Genomic DNA, 20,757 nt, shown 5'->3' with positions numbered 1-20,757 from the left:
TTCGATACCTTTCAACATTCCAATTGAATTGAATCCCCCAAACAAGAAGAAACCCAAACGTCCAACCTACCCGCATCTCGCATAATGGCAATCGACCGTCATCAGAGTATTCTTCAGAAAGCCGACCTCTATGTAGTGTACCTCAAACATGTCTCTCGAATCTTTGGCAGTACACATGACTATGTGTTCAACACTGGGAATGTCCTTCGTATCGATATACATTGCATACGGATTCGTGCTTTGATAGGTCTGGCCTGTCATGGGATCCTTCACTTTATAGACGCGGTCAAACTTATTCATATCAATCCATCGATGACCAGCATGGATGCCGCTTGCCGCAGGGTCAAACACATCCAGATAGAACATTTTGCAATCCTATTTGATCGGAGAAAGCAGAGGGTGAGCGCGAAAGTTTTACACATCATCAGCAATCTTTGACTTACGATCGGTCTCTCCTTGGCCACTCTCACTGTCGGCACCTGTTCCGGGTGCTTGTAGTGAATCCACGCCACGTCCACGCCGGTCATGTTGTCAAACTTGTGATGCAGAACGATGCTTACGTTAACCTTCCCTAAACCAACTATTTCCAGCTCCTCCGGATCCTGGATGAACCTGAATTCACGCAATGCCTTCTATTATTTGTATTGAGGTTAGTGCAAAAGGATCTTACCCATCGACTCCCACTAAACAATGGGCAGCAGTTGCGAAGAAATGTTTCCCCACGTGGAATGCAGCACAGTACTGATCCTGTTGACTGCAAACTAGTTCATGGGGTGGCATACACTTTCTCGTTACCGCCGTGTTTGGTTTCTTCCGGTACGCTATGGTTGTTGTGAGGAAGTCATGTCCACCGACGTTAATGGAATCCACATAGACTCCAAACGAAACCAGGAGCAAAATTAAGCGAATTCTGTTGCTGACCGCCATTGCTGAGCTTGAATTGAATCTTTCCAATGACAGTTGATCGTTGCCATCATAGCATGCTACTTTCGTTGGCAAACCTTCGGAACTCTATAGCAATGACAGCCATCAACGACAGCAGACAATGGCTACCGCTGCTGGTGCTTCTGGCATCCGGTCTTCTATCCGTCGTACATCCTGCCATCCCAGGCGAAGAAGAAATCCTCAAGGCCAGCATCGTCTACCGCAAGAAACCGGGCACGGCCGACGTTATCAAATGTAGTGAAACGACGGACTGCTTCTTGCAGAAGGAGTTCTGCGCCGCGTTCTACATGGGTGACAACTTCTACGTGACGGGAGCGCACTGCCTGGTGGCTAAGGACGGGTTGGTACAGAAACCATTTTGTAACTGTTTTTGATAGTAATAACGTTTCAAATTTCAAGAACCATTCCCGAACCGGAATCGCTGGATGTACTTGGTGCCGGGGTGGTCAACGTGACGTTTCAAGTGCACAAGGAATACTCCAATGCGACTGGAGTGGATATTGCCTGGATCCACATCGAAGACCAGAGGTTTAGCAGCCAGGTTCTGGTTGTTGCTGAACTACATCCTGTGGTATGTAATCAAATACATTTCTATTGATTAGAGCAGTTCCACGCCAAATGACGAAACGATGGGACGTGACGTTCTCCGATATGCATGAAGCTTTGAATAATTTAGATGATAGAAATATGAGGTGATAAAAGTATGGAGTTGATGGTTTTGTATTCTATTCATTCCATAGAGTTCGCTTGAAGTTGTCCTCATAACTAAAATAGAATTCCAGTAGGAACTGTCTTAGAAAACTCATTAGAATTCATTTTAAGTTCCCCTCAAAACTCTACAGAAATGTTCAAAGTAATGTTACGAAATTCCAAAATCATTAATATTTTCTTCAAGTCCTCATGGCCTTGATTTTTTTAAGATCCGTTATATTTGTTTTCCAGTTTGGGTTCTTGGAAACATTTCTAGATCCGACATTTGAATATTCGTTCAAAATCTTGAAAATTTCTTCAAACTTGGATTATTCTTTTTTTAAGATCCAGGAACTTTCTTCAACCCTATACAATTTCTAGTTTCAGAATCTGAGGAATGTGACTAATGATTTTGACATTTTCATTAAAACTCATAGCCTTGAAGATTCTTCACTCCATTGATTTATAGCGACTGTAACAAAGTCTCATGCTAATCGGAAACGGTCGAGTCCGGCCCTCTTTTTTTTTATTTGCTAGTTGGCCTGGAACTGCTCATCAGCGTTAGTAATTTGAAACAATCTTCCACACAGAAATGCATCCGATACAATCTGGAAGTGTACGATACGGATCCCAGTGATATCCATTCTGGCTTCCGATGGGTCCGGCAGAAAAAGACCCCCCACCCTAAGGCGGCGAACATCGAAGCGATTTCAAAAGGGGTGCTTGCCTTCGAATACAGAAAGAATCTGGATCGAAGCAAGGCAACGGAGCATGTGATCATGTGCAGCATCAAGGAACATCCCGATGATTTCGAATTGCACTTCATAGCCCTAGGAACGGTGGATAAAATGTCCTTCGATATCGACTGCCATCGGGCACGGTGTGGGTAAGTGAAACTCTTTTATCAACTTTAGAACTTCAGAGGATCTGTCTGACCTTTGTGTTAATTAGGGTGGTCAAACCGGAAAATATGCAAGATTTACCGCCTACAACTGTCGATCCGCCAACGACAACTAAAGAACTGACCACTTCTACCACGACGTCCACTACTACAACGACTGAAGCTACTACTATAGCTCAACCTTATCCTCCTGCTGTTCCTTCTGCTGTTCCTCCTGCAGTTCCTTCTGCTGTTCCTTCTGGTGATCTTCCTGCTGTTCTTCCTGCAGTGCTTCCTGTTTTTCCTCCTGCAGTGCTTCCTGAAGTGCTTCCTGAAGTGCTTCCTGCCGTTCCTCCTGCTGTGCCTCCTAAGGAGCCGTTTGTATTTTTCGACGAACCACCTCCAATAAGCATAACCACTACAACGGAAACCCCAATTACTAGAAGGTCAACTAAAGCGCCGTATCGTCCAACGATGCCTTCAACGATAGCACAAATGCCACCACAGAAAGATCCACCGCAAGCACAACCAGCAGTTTCACCACCTAAACCGAAGTGGGTACCCGGACAGGTTGCTTGGGACTTAGGTGGTAGTAACAAGTATGACGTTTCATACGGTGGACCGGATGAAAAGAATGTCTGGACCATGGACCCTTATTGGGACATGAAGAGGAAAGTTCCACATTGGAGCAGTGGGTATGGCAGACCAACTTGGGGCGGAGGAGGTGGATCGTACGGGGGACCATATTGGGTAAATGGAGTTGGATCGCATGGAGGACAATATTGGGGCGGGGGAGGTGGATCACACGAAGGACCATATTGGGAAGGTGGAGGTGGATCGCATGGAGGACAATATTGGGGCGGAGGAGTTGGATCACACTGGAGACCATTTTTGGGAAATGGAGGTGGATCGCATGGAGGTCAATATTGGGGTGGAGAAGGTGGATCACACGAAAGACCATATTGGGAAGGTGGAGGTGGATCGCATGGAGGACAATATTGGGGCGGAGGAGGTGGATCACACGAAGGACCATATTGGGAAGGTGGAGGTGGATCGCATGGAGGACAATATTGGGGCGGAGGAGGTGGATCACACGGGAGACCATATTGGGGAAATGGAGGTGGATCTCATGGAGGACAATATTGGGGCGGAGGAGGTGGATCATACGGAAGACCATATTGGGAAAGTGGAGGTGGATCGGAAGGAGAACCATATTGGGAAGGTGGAGGCGGATCGGAAGGAGGAGCATATTGGGGAGGTGGAGGTGGATCGGAAGGGAAACCATATTGGGGTGGATCAAGTTGGACTAACGATGAAGATACATCAACTACTCTAGTTGATGAACCTACAGTTAACGCAAATTCCTGGTTGGAAAACGATATTCCTTGGGATCCACAAGAGTCCGACGTTGGCTATTATTCTGGGTCGAAGAACCCATCAAGTACCTCAGGGATAGAACTCGAACCAACCTCGTACGGAGGTCTATACTGGGGTGGACCAAGTTGGACTAACGACAGTTCATTGTTGCAAAGCGATATTCCGTGGGATCCACAAGAAACGGACGTTGGCTATTATGCTGAGCCGAGGGATCCATCAAGTACCTCAGGGATAGAACTCGAACCAACCTGGGTGGAAAGGGAACCAATTGAAGATGAACCGACATGGCCGGAGGACGACCCAACCGAAATGGACGATGATACAAACTACACTGCAAATGGGGAACCAATCTGGGTGCAAGAAGTGCCAACCTGGACCGAAAACAGTCCAATGCACAAAGCACCTGCTCAGGAATGGTCTCCCGAACATGAACCACAAACGACAGGAAGCGGTGCTGTACCAAAGCGGCCAAACAGTGGTTCAACCTATTTTGATGACGAACCAACGTGGACGGGCAGCGGTCCATCACACACAGCAGGTCAACCAACGTCCTCAGGTGGCAGTGAAACAATGGAAACACAACCAAACTGGCCAAGCAGTGATCAATCAAAGGAAACATCTTGGTCAAACGGCAGTCCGACGTTATGGACAGAAGGTCAACCAAGCAGTGGTCCATCAAAGCCCAGTGGCGTACCCTACTGGTCAAACAGTGATCCTACTCACTCTGGTGGCCACCCGTTGTGGACAGTCAGTGGTCCATCGTACATCGGCGGTATACCAAGCAGCCACACGGGACGTATTCCAACGAACACTGGACGTCAACCAGCCCTATCAAACAACGGGTGGATAAGAAGACCGCCGAACTTGGGTAGTGAATCAGGAGGCAGTGGACCACTCTGGACGGGAATTAATCCACCAATTTGGTCAAACAGTTATCCTACGTATATCGGAGGTCAACTAAGACCAAGTGGTCGAACCTGGGAAAGAAGTGATCCCACCAACTCTGGAGTTAAACGCGTTTGGACTGGAAGTGGTTCTCCGAACATAGGTAATGAACCAACCTGGTTAGATTGTGAATCAACAGGATCGAACGATGGCGATCCAAAACGTGTGGCTGGTCAGATGGATAATGGGTCATATGATACCCTGCCTGATGCTGGATCGCTTATGTGGAGTGAAGGATTTTACGCCCAGCCAGAGGACGAACCTTCTTTACCCTCACCAGTTGAGACCGACGATGGAGTTGGATGCCCTACGAGCGAAGAGATTCCAAAAACGACATACCAGATGCCATTTGCGTTCGACACTGGAATGGGATCAACAGGAACAGGTAATTAACAATTCTTAACTTGGTTAACATAACGAAAAACATTCAGATGTAATCATTTTAGAAACAGTTGAAACCCCTCTTTGGACTGGTACAGAATCGGTTACGTCATTGTCTCCTGCAAAATGGCCGTTAAAAGCAGATCCCTTGCTACATCAAATTAACGATCACGGTAGGTGATGGAATTCACCCCCAGTCCAAAAGCCCTTTGGTTAACCCTTGCTTATCTGCTTTTAGTTGGACTAACGGAAATGCAGAGAGAGACCTCGACAACGGCGGCACCGCAGATGAAGACAGATCAAACCCGACGGCAGCGACGCAGACGAATCCAGATGCTTCCTGGTCTTAAACTACGCAGCATGGCTCCACCACGTGTGATGCCAGATGGGGCAGCTCTGGTACCTCTGGGCATGCTGGGATTTGTGATTTTGATGTTGCTCCTTTGATAACCGATCACAAGTTTTAGATCTTTGAATAAATTCGAATTGTTTAAAATTAAAATTAACTGCAGAAGGTGGTCCAGAATCTATCCTGATTAATCGCAATTTTTGCAATTTTCTTTGACTTGGCAATACTTAAGGACAGTTGAGGTGGTTTTGAAATATTTAGGTAATTTAAGCGTTTTTCGACCATTTTAGGGGTTTCAACCAATTTAGTGCCTTGAGCCAATTTTGGCATTTTCGAACGGTTCTCATTAGGAAAAATTGCTCCAATATTCTTTGGACATCTAAAAAGTTCCCATAACTATACTTTATCAACATCTTCCAAGTTCTCTTAATTCTAACAAGATCTCAGAACATTCATGATCTGCTTCAAACTTCAGGAAAATCTTTGAAACTTTTCTACAAATTTTCTTAAACATTTGGGCAAATCAAAGTTCCTAAATCAAACCCTGATGTTCTAAGAAATATGCAGAACATCTACAATATTCCATGAGCCTCTACATCTACAACCTGAACTTTTCGCTATACCTCTACAATTTTGTATAAAGTTTCTTGAAATTAAAAAAAAATCAAGTCACGAAGCTCCTCGCATTGCCACAAAATTCGCAAAGTGAAAAGTGCACAGAATTACTATAAAGATCGCAGCCATTCTTCAAAGTTTATAGAACGTAATCTATTGTAGCCTTTCTTAAGGTGAAAGGGGACGTCATAAATTAAAAAAAATCAAAGGCAGTTTTTTCGACCAAAACCAAAATTACGTTCATGAAAATGTGTTCATTGCATTCTACTTGCCTACCGGAACACAGTGAATACATATTAACAGAATTTCCAATAATTAATGATCGCCCCTTTCTCCGGTTTGCTCTTGGTATTCATTCCATTTCATTCCACACGTTTAAAGTATTTAAAAAGTTTTAAGTTTATACATTACTAGCTGAGTGTGCCCGGTCTTGCTCGGGATTCAATATTAGCTTGAGTTTATGCGCCGATTTAAAAAAAAGCATGCTATATTGTACGTAGCCCCTCCCCCCTATTATCTAAGGGGCTACCCCCTATGATTATCTCCTTATACCCCCACACTCGCCCCCACATGCCTAATTTGGTTCCATTTGCTTGATTAGTTCTCGAGTTATGCAGAAATTTCTGTTTCATTTGTATGGGAGCCCCCCCTTACAGAAGGGGGAGGGGTCTCGAACCATCCTAAGAACCTTCCACGGCCCCAAAAACCCCTGTATACAAATTTTCACGCCAATCGGTTCAGTAGTTTCCGAGTCTATAAGGGTCAGACAGACAGACAGAAATTCATTTTTATATATATAGATAAACAACTAAAAGAACTAAGTGCAAAAGCAAATGTACCGTCCAATCGCGGTCCTACATTTACCTTCCGTTTGTGCTCCTAGAATATATGGATCTTTTTAAAATGCCGTTAGGATTCAGTTAAATGAACTGAATGAACAAGAAACACAATCCGATCCATGATACAGTATTTTCTCTCTAATTAATGAGTCATTAATGACAACGCCTAAGCCAGCCAAAATTGCCATTTCACTGAATGTGCCAAGCCAACTCAACCGGATACATCGGAGGTGGTCCAAGAAAAGCAATGAAATTTAAAGAATCAACATGCCAATTTACAAGCTTTTACTGCTCCAAACAAGGAAACCGGCGAACGAACCTAAAGTTGCTCAAAGTTTTTGCTAACATCGCCATCAATCGTCGATCGTCATAAACTGACCCCATACAAGAAACATCCCACCCACGAGCCCACTGTTGAGGTTGAATATTCATTCATCAACTAACTACAGTCAGCACACACACACACAAAAAAGAAAGAATCAAACAACAACAAACACCTAACGACGGCGATGGCAAAAACGCAACCAGCCATCGGATCGCGCGGGCGAAAATGACCAAGCAGTAAATAAGAAAAATACAGCGTTCCACCAAATGACCAGATAATGATGATGATGGCATGTGATCATTCATATTCCCCCCTCCCGTGTGTCACGCCACGCCACGCCAGGCCATCCACGTCCGCCAACGGCGTCGTGGTCGGCAGAGTCCGGTTCCGAATCAATCATGATTGTATAGAAGCTTGAGGTAGGCCCGGCGGCCATAGGGCGGCTAAATTATTTACACAAATGCAACCTGCAGCGGCAGTCGGTAGGCAGTCGATCCAAGAGCAGAGGCTACATGTGCGCCGCAAAGATGGAAGGAACGCCGCGCAAGTCAATATTGCGTTTCAAGCGTGGAGGTGTTAGACAAGGTGATTTGAGAGCGCAGGTGCGAGTAGTTGATGGTCGTGCTGTTAGAATGCAACTTTGGTCAACAATGGATGCAAGTGTTGGGTTTTTATGATTAGAGGAACTTATCTCGAAAATTTTTTCTCTGTTTTGGACTTCATTTAACTTCAGGAACTTTGTGGAACATCGTAGAAATTCTGGGAATTTCTGAAGGTTTGTAAAACTTTAGGAAACTTCGTTAAAATAAGAACTGCAAAAGTCAAGAAAATATTTTCTATTTTTAAGGAATCATCATTTAATTTTAAAGCACTTCATTGAAGTTTAATGGACATGAAATAGTTCAAGGAATTCCGTACAAATTTAGTAACCTTCAGAGTGGATCTTCGGGGAGCTTCGTAGAAACTAAACGAAAAACCAAGAAGTGCAGCGAACTTCGTTGTAGTTCAGCGAAGTTTGTGGAAGTGCAATTTACGTAGCAATTCGGGAAACTCCTTTAAACAAAGAATTTTGTAAATGTTCAAAGAACTTCGTCAATATTTGGCAAACTTTGTAGAAGCTCAGCATAATTCTTAGAAGTTTAGATAATTTCGTTGAGGCTTAAGAAATTTGGTAAAATTGCAGCAAACTTCTTAGAACTTCAGTTATCTTCGTATCAGTTTAGGGAACTTCGTAGCATTTTGTGAGAGATTTGGGTAGAATTACCGCAAGCACCATGAATGGACAGGTTGCCCTCTCCTGAAGGCTCACGACGCACAGTGGGACGGAATAAAAAAAAAGAGGGACATGGCCATTTGCGACGCAACTATTGAGTGTAGCATTTTGATGTCTTTTAGAAAGTTTCTTCAATTTTTAAATACTTTTTTGCAGGGGCAAAATTTTTTGCTTAAGGGGGATATACACTAAGATAAAACAATTACTTTTTTATGTCTTGTTGAAATTGATGATTATCCATGGACACATTGTGGATGAAGTCATTTTAAGGAACTTTGTCCAAGACGTGAATTTTCCATCTCTCAAGTGGACAAAATTATAGGGTGAAAATGGAGTACAAACGGTACCCAAAATCACTTCCAAGTTCCATAAAGTTCAAATAAAGTTCCGGCAGAACTTTCAAGAACCCATAAAGTTCAAATAAAGTTCCGACAGAACTTTTAAGTTCCATAAAGTTCGAATAAAGTTCGAATAAAGTTCTGACAGAACTTTCAAGTTCCATAAAGTTCAAATAAAGTTCCGACAGAACTTTCAAGCCACATTAAGTTTTTATTAGTAACAAAATTTAATGTACGTAAATATGAAATGATCCCCGAATAAATCATAATTCTTATATTTATGCAGTGCATCAACATTCTATCCAAACATAAAAAATTAAAGTGTAATTTCCTGGATTTCAACCCGTGTATTCGGCATACGATGTACGAACGGGAAAACACCATTTTAAAAATCATCAAGGTGTTGTGTTCCGTTTTCAAGACAGTCAGCTGGCATTGAAAACTCCAACAGTAGGCGGGACAACAGCTCACTTTAATATATCTCAGATGACGTAGCGGTTCATGCTGGGGATCTCACGCAGAAGGACTGGGTTTAATTCTTCAAACAGCTCCAATTCTACTACTAATGCTGATAAATCAATCACATTTAATACCTGCCTTTAGAAATAACTTTCATAAAAGTGCGAACTAAATAAAGAATTGGTGTAGAGGACAAAAACCTTTTTTAATTTATTTTCTAAAAGTTCCGTTCAAGTTCCGCCAGAAGCTGCTTAGAATGCTATTCAATTATGGTACCGGAACTTTCAAGTTCTTATTACGACTTAATAATGAGGCTGCTTAGAATTCTATAGACCACCTTCAACCAAGCTGCTTAAGCCACACATAGGCTTTTATCAGAACTTTTGGTTACTTGGGTGGTACCCCCTCAAAATTCATTTTTTTACCATAACGTTTTAGTTTGAATTTTACAATATGTATTTTTCAATTTTCTACAAAGTTGTAAGTGCTCTAAAACTGCACATTTTTTATGCGAAAAACAAATCGCTATCTCTTTATTTTAAGGATATAAGTCTTTTTTATTATTTTTAACGCTATCTGTAAGGGGGTGTATCTTGCAGGTTAGCAGGTATTAGCAGCTAATTTGAACGTTAGTTTGCTCTGCATTTTCTACTCTACTGTTACATATACAATTCATAGGGAGATGCCTAATTAATTTTCTAAAAAAAGTACCTCAATGTTTTGTTGCGTTTTGCTGTTTTCAAGACCATTTTTCCAATTGTTTACATGAGTGGGTTGCCAATGCTCTTTCAATGTTTATTCTGGTCCCCAAAAATTTGGCAAAATTTGAACGAATTTGGTAATAATCTCGATTAACTATTTTAAATTTTGTATGGGCAACGGAACGATCCTATTCATTTGCTTACCAAAAATCCAAATATTACTGAAGTAATGAAGTAATGAAATTGAATTGTTAGCGGAATGCTTAAATAAAACAGCAAAAAAGGGTTATCTTGCATTTAATTCAACTTAATTAATTTTGATATCCATGACATATACGAATTTCGACTACAATGTGCAGTCTTCATCAGTGGCATTCCAACTAAAGAACTTATCTAAATCATGGAAAATCATTTGCATTCATTTCGTGCATTCATTTACATTCATTTGCCTCTAATTTTTTTCTTGAACAGCATTCCGCAAAATAATGTAAAGGGCTTTTGTAGGTTTTGTTATTAGCTACAACTTTTGTCAACAAGTCAAATTCGTATCTCTTATGCATGACAAACCAGAGTGAACAGAAGCCACTATTGTTTTTCAGTTAATGTATTTTACATTCACTGAAAAACAGTAACAACTTCTACCCGCTTTAGTGCGTGATGCATAAGAGATACAGATTTGAGTTATGATCAAAAGCTGTAGTTAATAACATAACCTACAAAAGTTCTTCACATCATTTTGCGGAATGCTGTTCATGAAAAAAGTTAGAGGCAAATGAATGTAAATGAATGTATGAAATGAATACAAATGATTTTCCATGATTTAGATAAGTTCTTTAGTTGGAATGCCACTGATGAAGACTGCACATTGTAGTCGAAATTCGTATATGTCATGGTATGTCGAGGTAATCCTTCTTGGATATAGATTTGGAAAATTCCTCTTCGACCCTTCAGATTCTTATAGTAATCTGCTTGGAAGTCGATTTGGATAAAAATTTACTGCCGCCATGGCGCCTAAGCGCAAAATAAAAGGGCAAACTTTTGATCCCCCTTCTGATCAAATTAATTTGAGCAATCAATTTGATTTACTCACGGATGATGAGAATGATCCATCATCCAGGAAAAATTCTAGTAAACTTTCCCGGCTTAATGCCAAGAAGGAAAAGATTCCTCCTATTGTGATAACCACTTCCAATTTCCATGCTCTTCGCATGGAACTTTTGCACTTCGCGAAAGTTAAGTTTTCACTACAAATTGGACGTCGGGGTGAATGCCGTGTATTGGCTGAAACCTTGGACGGATTTAAATTTCTTCTCAAGTATCTTACTGAGAAACAGCACAAATTTTTTACTTACGACACCAAAACTGAACGTGTGTTCAAGGTTGTCATGAAAGGACTGCCCAGTGCTGAATCCCTGGATCAGATCAAAGATGAACTGGCAAAATTACTTGGAGTTGTGAAACTCCAAGTAATCAAAACGGAAATGAAATCCCGTCCTGGCGATTCGCGCAACGGGATTTCTAATGATTTTTATTTAGTTCACTTCAAGTCTAGTGAACTAAACAACCTTAAGGCCTTAGAAAAAGCTAGCCTTATGCTCCATGTCTGAAGACTGGAGGAAATTTCCAAAACCTCACCCAGTGCCGTAAGTGCCAGGGATGAGGCCACGGAACTAAAAATTGCTACATGCCAGCTAAATGCATGAATTGTGGTGATTCCTCTCACGCAAAGGACGACTATCCTGTGAAGGAAGATCCTAAGAAATTTAAATGTTCAAATTGTGGTGAAAACCACAAATCCAATTTTTGGGAATGTAAGACTCGCAAAGCGATCCTACAATTTCGTTCTAAGCGACAGGTAGGAAACGCTCAACGTTCCCGATGAAGGAACAAACAACGGTCAGCGAGGAACAAATTCTTCATTCGTACCCGTAGGTACAAATATCACCTCTGATTCAAATTTTTCATCTATACCTACTCCCCTCGCTGCTAACAATGTTCAGCGAGTTAATGGAGCTACCTATGCTGCTTTTGCTGCGAGTAGAAATCAAAATACTAACCAACGTAATTCTAACGGAAATTTTGATAATTTTGACTTAGGAAGCATTACAGATCCAGGAAATAAAATGGAATTTTTATAGAAATCATTAATCGACATGATTACTGATATACTTAAATCTAATTCCATGTTTGACGCTATTCAAACTGGAGTAAAATTGCAAACAATACTGTCATGACTTTAAAATTCAGTATTGAATTTTAAAACAATAAATATTTTAAATTTGAATGCTCGATCTCTTAGAGATAATGAAGACGAGCTATTTAACTTTTTGAGAGTTCATAACGTGCATATTGCCGTTATAACTGAAACGTTCCTTAAACCTGACCATAAGGTTAAGAAGGACTCATTTCATTTATAGAAATGATCGTCTTGATGGAGCCAGTGGTGGCGTTGCCATCATTGTTCATAGACGAATCAAACATAAAATTATTTCTTCATTTGAAACCAAAGTTTTTGAAACTTTGGGAGTTTCTGTTGAAACAAAATTTGGACAACTTACGTTTATAGCTGCCTATTTGCCATTTCAATGCGTAGGCCAGGGGAAGAATTTGCTCAATGGTGACCTTCAGAAACTTACCCGTCATAGGTCTAAATTCTTCATTATTGGTGATTTTAATGCAAAACACCGCTCATGGAATAATGCTCAAAGCAATTCCAATGGTAATTTTCTGTTTGATGATTGTTCTGCAGGTTATTACACTATTCAATATCCGAACAGCCCAACATGCTTTTCTTCTGCAAGAAATCCCTCAACTATTGATTTGGTCTTAACTGATTCATGTCAACATTGGTTACCCATACTGACTTCGGTTCTGATCACTTTCCAGTAACTTTTGTAATATTCCAAGACATAAATTTCTAATCCCAACAGCTCTACATTCAATTACCATAGAGCTGATTGGGAGAAATATCGAACATTTATGGAATATAACTTCGATCCAAACATTCCTTTGCAAACCAAAGATGAAATTAATTATGCTCTTGAATCTCTGACTACTTCTATAGTTGAAACAAGAGCTGCCTCGATTCAATTATAATAGACGACGACCTTCAGCTCTTGATCCGTCTTAAAAATGTCCGTAGGAGACAATATCAAAGAACACGCGATCCTGCCATGAACGTTATCTGGCGGGATTTGCAAAAACAAATTAAAACGCGATTCTCTGCCCTGAGGAACAAAACTTTGAAAATAATGTTTCTAAACTAGACCCGAGTTCTAAACGCTTTTGGAAACTCACAAAAAAATTGAAAAAACCTCAAAAACCTATTCCAGCGATTAAAGAAGGTGGTAAAATTTTGATCACAAATTTGGAAAAAAAAACTCAGGAACTTGCTAAGCAATTCGAGAGTTCCCATAATTTCAGTTTGGGTCTTACTAGTCCTATTGAGAATCAGGTTGCTCGGGATTAACTGAATATTTTCTCTCGGGAAAATATTTTTGATGATTCCTGGGGGACTGATTTGGACGAAGTAAGATCTATAACTAAAAAGTTTCATAATATGAAAGCTCCAGGTGATGATGTAATTTTCTATATCCTCATCAAAAAACTCCCAGATGTTTCCATTTGGCATACTTTCCTGATAAATGAAAAAAATGCAAAAGTTGTTCCAATTTTGAATTTTTTTCAAATAGTTCCAGATGTTCCCTACAACATTGTTGAAATTACCAAACCGATTGGGCAAACATTTTTCGAGTAACAGTTTTCAGAAGATAAGCTTAACATTTTTCTTCAGGCCCCTTTCAAAATTAAGGCTCGATTTAAAATGATGATCTGAAGATGCGAAATGGCATTTTCGGTCATGAGGAACGTTTCTGAAAATCTTCAGCAAAATAAAAATATACGAAAATTGATGGAATTGTGAATAAGTCTGGAATCGCTCTAACCAATGGCTGTATGACTGTCATATGGACGTTTTTAAATCTTCGGTTATATAAATGTATTTTCAATTCATTGTATTAATTTTAAACCAATGTTCCGTTTGGAACTCAACTTCCGTATATGAACTTTAATTTAAAGAGATATGTATTGAAGACCTTTTAAATGGCCGAAGATTCCTTACACAAACTAGTATGTTGTTTATACCAACAACTATCAGCTTTCGCTCTCACAAACTTCTCTTCTACGGACCCGCTCACTCGTAGCAACGGAGCACAATAAAGATGCGATGGATATGGTGCCAAATGAGCTAATGATGATGATGATGAAGGTGATGGTGCTGGCCGGTAGCAACCCGGGTGATGATGCAGCAGAAAAGTTGATCCGCACTCGATGGGCACACCAGCACACGCTATCATAACTAACTTATACCCACTGACCAGCAGATCCGTAGAGCGATCGAAAGAGTAAACAACCGCATCGAATCGGCATTTGCGCGCTTTAACGACGCGCAAAATGCTCCAACAAGGTCGAGTTTAATTGCAACGACTACCATCATCGCAGACCCTCGGAGATTGGCTGGTATGTTTGGAAGGTTTTCAAAGGGTGATTTTACGGCGGTGAGAAATAGGGGTTTATTGTGCTTGGCTTGGGCACCGAGTTTACGATCGTTTTGTTGAATCTGCGCTAATGCAGTTTGATTGATGTGGATGCGAAACAAGCTTGTAAAACCCAAAAACAGGAATACAAAAAACATAAATCATGTTGGTTGGTTGATGGAGGTGAATTTTAACCTTAGCGTTCAGTCAAAGATATTGGATGTCTTGGATGTTGGCACACTAGTGTACTAGTAGCGTACCTGTAAGTATAGAGAAAATAAATATAAATTAATTAGATTTAATTTTAATCTAGTAAAAAACAAGATAGTCACAAGAACGTGTGGAATTAAAGACAGCAACAACCTCAACCTCCAATCACTAATGATGTTGCAAGCCGAAATTCGATATCTACATCCCCGATAAAATATAATGAAGCCCGGAGAAACGCGTTCTGCACTTCCGGATCGCAGCTAAGTACAATCTGGTTCACATTCCGAAATTAAACCCATCGCATCGCACGGAATTCACCTGAGCCTTCGCTGGGTACATACCTTCCAGCTTCAGGTACCATGACGACGGCCCTATGGCTGATGGAATCGCTAATTGAAATTCATGCTCATCCCGTAGTCATCATCATCATCGTCATCGTCGGGTGCTGGTTGTACCTGGAAAGCCAGCGGCCGTGATGATAGAAGGACAGGAAATAAGTTCCTCCGCTCTCCCACCCGCTCGGTCCACTCCAACGTGGTACTTTGAATTCTTACATAATAATTTATTTTTATTGCTTTTTATTACCCTGGGATATGCGCGACATTCCATCTGCGAATCGCTTGGACTTCTGATGTCGCTGTTGTTGTCATCAGCATCATCATATCTTCGTCGACAACCACCGTCCAGCATCCATAAATCATTTTCTCGCTCATTGAAATGCATTAGAGCTTCGCGTGGCACCTGCCTCCGACCTCCCCAGATACCTAATTCATCCAACCAACCGAAGATCAGACGGAAAGGTGAACGTTTTAAACGCTCGGGCAGGTATTCGACCAGGACCAGATGGAAAATTTGCACACACAGAAAAAAAAACGTACAAGTGAATTCCGCACCAAATGTAATCTTAATGAAATCTTTCGTCTTGCCGAGCCCCGACACAACACGTCAGACGCTCATTCGTCTTCTTCATTACGACGCCCCATCGTCTGTAGGGAAGTGGCTCACCTTATCGCATCTCCTAGCACTAATTACTCAAGACGTGCTGCAGCAAGTTTGCTTATCTGCTTCGCACCCCCCCCCCCTCTCCTTCTCCAAAGCCTAACATGCCGTTGATGGGGCTTAGATAGTATAGGATGACAGGGGAAAAATGAATCCAAACCCTTTTTCCCACCGCTTCCCACCTTTTCCGACCACTCTTGACGGTGCACTTTCCATCGGAACTCCGACCGAGACACCCGCCATGATGGGTGACAGTGAGAGATGTGGGCTCATCATCTGCATCACAGCTCTAACAAACACATCATTACTCATCGCTTCCAGTGCGTGGCAGTAATTATTGTTTGCCCGTACTCCCGGCGCATTGGTAGCCTCATTTTTGTTTTTCGATGATGAGCCTCTCATTCCGGTCGGTATGAGAAGCGCATTGTGGCCTAAGCTGGAAGGAGATAAATTAGTTACTGTCACTTGAAGCTTTGCCGTGCACCGGGCTGGTTTGAAAAGCTTTGGGTGAATGAACTTTTTGTTTACCAACTCGGTTTTGTGTCATGGGAGGTAGCTAGTCCTCTGTAGGAAATGAGAACGGTTGGAAGTGCTCATACAGTATTAACTTCCTAGCACAAACCTAGCATTGAAACTTTGGAACTGTGAAAAGTAAAAGACGGGTGGAAAAGGCCCTCTGAGTGCACGAGAAAATGCTCCTGGTATCATAGAGGTGGTATCGTCAGAGTCCCATCTTTTTGTGATTAGATGATGATATGTAGAGACAAGTTAACTGATATGTAAAAAATTAGTTTCTTATTATTTAAAATAAATTAACATAAGATTTTAAAGATTGTAATGTACCTGGATGACCTCATTGACAATCGTGAGCATGCGAATGCTACTCCGTTATTACCAGATCTTCTGTAATTAAGCGATAACCATTACGCGTAATTACGCGATGTAAATCATTTACATTCAGTTCGTGCATTTATGATGTATAAAGCTTTTGAAGATTTTTATATAAGCTAAAACTTTTGTCAATAACTCAAATCTGTACCTCTTATGCATGACGAACTACACCGTTCGAAAAATTCATGTAAATTTCTGCGAGATATAGCGCACATAAAATTAACACTAGATTTGGCATAGATTTAGGCGATATTTCGTGTAAATTAAGCGCAATATCGCATAAATTTGCAATATTGTACGCAAGCTTGTAAAAGATTTCGCTGTTTATGCCAGGTATAGCTAGGGAGATTTTACACGATAGCTAAAATTCAGAATTTTTTTTTCTGTGTAGAGCGGGCAGAACTTGTTATTATTTTTCAGTGAATGTAATTTACATTAACTGAAGAAAAATCGTGGGTTATGTTAGTTCTTCGTCTTCTTCTTCCTCGAATTTCAAGCTTATTGCGTATGGCACATTAGCTTATTGCGTGCTCTCAACTTAGTGTTCTAGATGCACTTCCACAGTTATTAATTGAGAGCTTTCGATGCCTGTACAATTTTTGTATTAGCATAATTGTGTGGCAAGTACAATCATACTCTATGCCTGAATGTAATTTACATTCACTGAAAAACAATGGTGGGTTCTGTTATTAGGGGATTTGTAGGAATGTGTTGACGTGATACTCGCTTTGATGGAAGCCAGGCAATCCTCTGTACTCCCACGAGAAATCACTGGGATGGAGTATAAAAGGTTGAGTTAGATTTGCAGGGCTGTTACAAGATTTTCTAAATTTGATTCGCGAAATCCGCGATTTATCAAAACAAATCCGCGACTTCAAATACTAATCCGCGACATAAAAAAAAACGACATTGCCTAAAAATAGCATTTTATACTACTACATGGCATTTTAAGCTTATTGCTTATAGCATATTAGATTTTTACCTGCTCTCAACTTAATGTTCTTTGAAGTACTTTCACATTTTAATTGAGAGCTTTCAATGCCTGTACCATCCTATTCCCAAGGAAGTAGAGAAATATTTCAACCCGAAAAATGAATAGACCGATAATTTAGATAATTTGATCTACTAGATCAACCGATATTGGGACAATGTCTTTAGTATCGAAATATTTCCATACAGATGCACGGTGTCTATGTGGATCATGCATGAAATATTGTCATATATTGAAATATTGTTTTAAGTTCTCCAAATCGTTCTGGGCCTCATAGCCTAGTCAGTAAAGGCACGGTATTACCAAGTGAAGGCGGCGGGTTCGATTCCCGGTCCGGTCGAGGGAATCTTTTCTCGACTTCCCTGGGCATAGAGTATCATTGTGCTTGCCACCAGACATGGAAAATCATTTGCATTCATTTCGTACATTCATTGGCATTCATTTGTCTCTAACTTTTTTCATCAACAGAATTCCGTAAAATTATGCATGAAGCTTTTGTAGGTTGTATAATTAACTACAACTTTTGTTAATAACTTAAATCTGTATCTCTTATGCATGATGAACTAGAGCGGGCAGAACATGTTATTGTTTTTCGGTGAATGTAATTTACATTCACTCAAAAACAATGATGGGTACAGTTTGCTCTGGTTCATCATGCATAAGAGATACAGATTTGAATCGTTGACAAAAGTTGTAGCTAATTTAAAACCTATAAAAGCTTCATACATTACTTTACGGAATTCTGTTGATGGTAAAAGTGAGAGACAAATGAATGTAAATGAATGCATGCAATGAACTTAAATGATTTTCCATCCCTGCTTGCCACTTCTTCTGCTTCTTATTCGCATATCAAGCTTATTGCTTACTGCATATTAGCTTATTGCGTGCTCTCAACTTAGTGTTCTAAATGCACTTCCACAGTTATTAATTGAGAGCTTTCGATGCCAATACCAATGCATGAATTTGTATATTGTGTGGCAAGCACAATGATACTCTATGCCCAGGGAAGTCAAGAAAATTTCCAACCCGAAAGATTCCCTCAACCGGACCGGGAATCGAACCCGCCGCCTCCGGCTTGGTAATACCGTGCCTTTACTGACTAGGCTATGAGGCCCCTGCTTGCCACACAATATACGAATTCATGCATTGGTATTGGCATCGAAAGCTCTGAATTAATGATCTCCAGAATGATTTCCGAACCTATAACATCATGTATACCTAGCAATAGGTTGGGTACAATTCACATAGACACTTTGAATCTGTTTGGACATGTTTCGATACTACAGACATTATTGCAGTCTTGGTTGATATAGTAGAACAAATCAATTGAACTTAAGGACGATTTGGAGAACCTAGAATATCCGGTATACATGGCAATTACTCGCATATATACGATTCGTTTATGATTTGACAACGAAAAATGCTATGTTCATGTTGGAAAAAAAGGAAAATGTCTCACATTGGACAGACCTCAGGGAATTTCCGTGTAAATTCGGTGTGACTTATGGATTTGAGATCATTTCTCAATTATTTGCAGGGTGTTTGATTTGAACCGGTAAAACATTGAGAGCCAAATGAACAACAAAATTAATGACTGCCAAATTATCCGGGACGGAAAGGTTACAAGGAATTCCACAATTTTTGTGACAGCACATCAGTCCCTTCGCGATTTTCGCGACATCATTTAATGTTTCCGCGATTTTCGCGACTGAAAGTTCAAATCCGCGACAAATCCGCGACAAATCCGCGACAAATCCGCGAAAATCGCGAAATCCGCGAAATTCGCGAAATCCGCGTCTGTTGTAACAGCCCTGGATTTGGTAAACGGCACGCTGAATTGAAGTATGCTCATTAGGGTGGGTCATGTTTGCAACCCCCTGCTACCCACTGCGCTTTCGATCTGACCCCAACTGCTGTGCCAAATTCGAGAGAATTCAGTGAAATCTATGACAAAAGGTCAACACACAAATGGTCGAATGGACAAAAGGTCGAATGGATGAAAGGTCGAAATAGACAAAACGTCAAAATGGACAAAACGTCGAAATGGAAAAAAATTGTAATGGACAAAAGGTCGAATGAATTTTAAAGTGACAAAAGGTATAAAGGACCAAAGTTCGAACGAAAGTTACAGAAACAAAAGGCCACAGTGGATAAATGGTCGAGTGGATAAAAGATCGAAATGGACAAAAGGTTGATTTAAATGTTCAAGAACAAATGACCGAATGGACAAATAACACTGAATCGACAGAAGGTCGAATGGACAAAAGGTTGAATGGTTAAATTGGGGTATTCAATAGCTTTTGTCTGTCGTGTTTTAAAGAAGGAATTAACTCCTAGAGAGAAATAACTTTAGCGCATTTCAGTTAGGTTAAGCAAAGCTTGAGTATAATTTTCTTGTTATAGGGAAAATGACGGCTTCGGCATGACAGACTATTTTCGACAACCCAAATTGAAACACTATTTTCGCTGGATTTTCTTACGAAAACACTTCGCTGAATGCATGCAAACGATTCTTTATGCTTTCAGCTTCCTTTTTGACTATATTTTTACCACTGAGAAAAAGCAATCTAGCAGGATTTTCTTGAAATGAAACACACGCACTACAAATTGTAGCTGATTTCGAGTTGCCGATAATAGAACAGCAGATTTGCATGCAGTTCAAATGGAATGGTTACCGAAGAAAAACTGGTTGCCGTCAATACTCGCTCTCACTAGAGGAGATTGGAGCTTTGTAAAAGCGTTTCAAAACAGTTTTTGACAATTCTTTCGGCTGAAATTGTTAGAGCAGCTGGCAGCAAAAGATTGTAAACAAACCAATACTGCATATGTGTACGTTCCGTAGAGAAAAAGGCTATAGAATGAAGGTCGCTGCTTAGGTTGCCGAGAATACGTAAATTCCCCTACTTCCTTTCAAACCATTAATTCGTTTTTAATTTATGATTAATGAACTTCAGAGTCGTATTTACGGAGATACATCGAACCGCCAACCTGAATATAATGGGTTGGAACTTTTT

Source organism: Ochlerotatus camptorhynchus, unplaced genomic scaffold, assembly GCF_037179485.1.
Source record: "Ochlerotatus camptorhynchus isolate MF236.1 unplaced genomic scaffold, CSIRO-AGI_Acam_v1.1 ptg000209l, whole genome shotgun sequence".
Classification (NCBI taxonomy): domain Eukaryota; kingdom Metazoa; phylum Arthropoda; class Insecta; order Diptera; family Culicidae; genus Ochlerotatus; species Ochlerotatus camptorhynchus.
The sequence above is the reverse complement of the archived record's forward strand: the minus strand, read 5'-3'. Positions refer to the sequence as shown.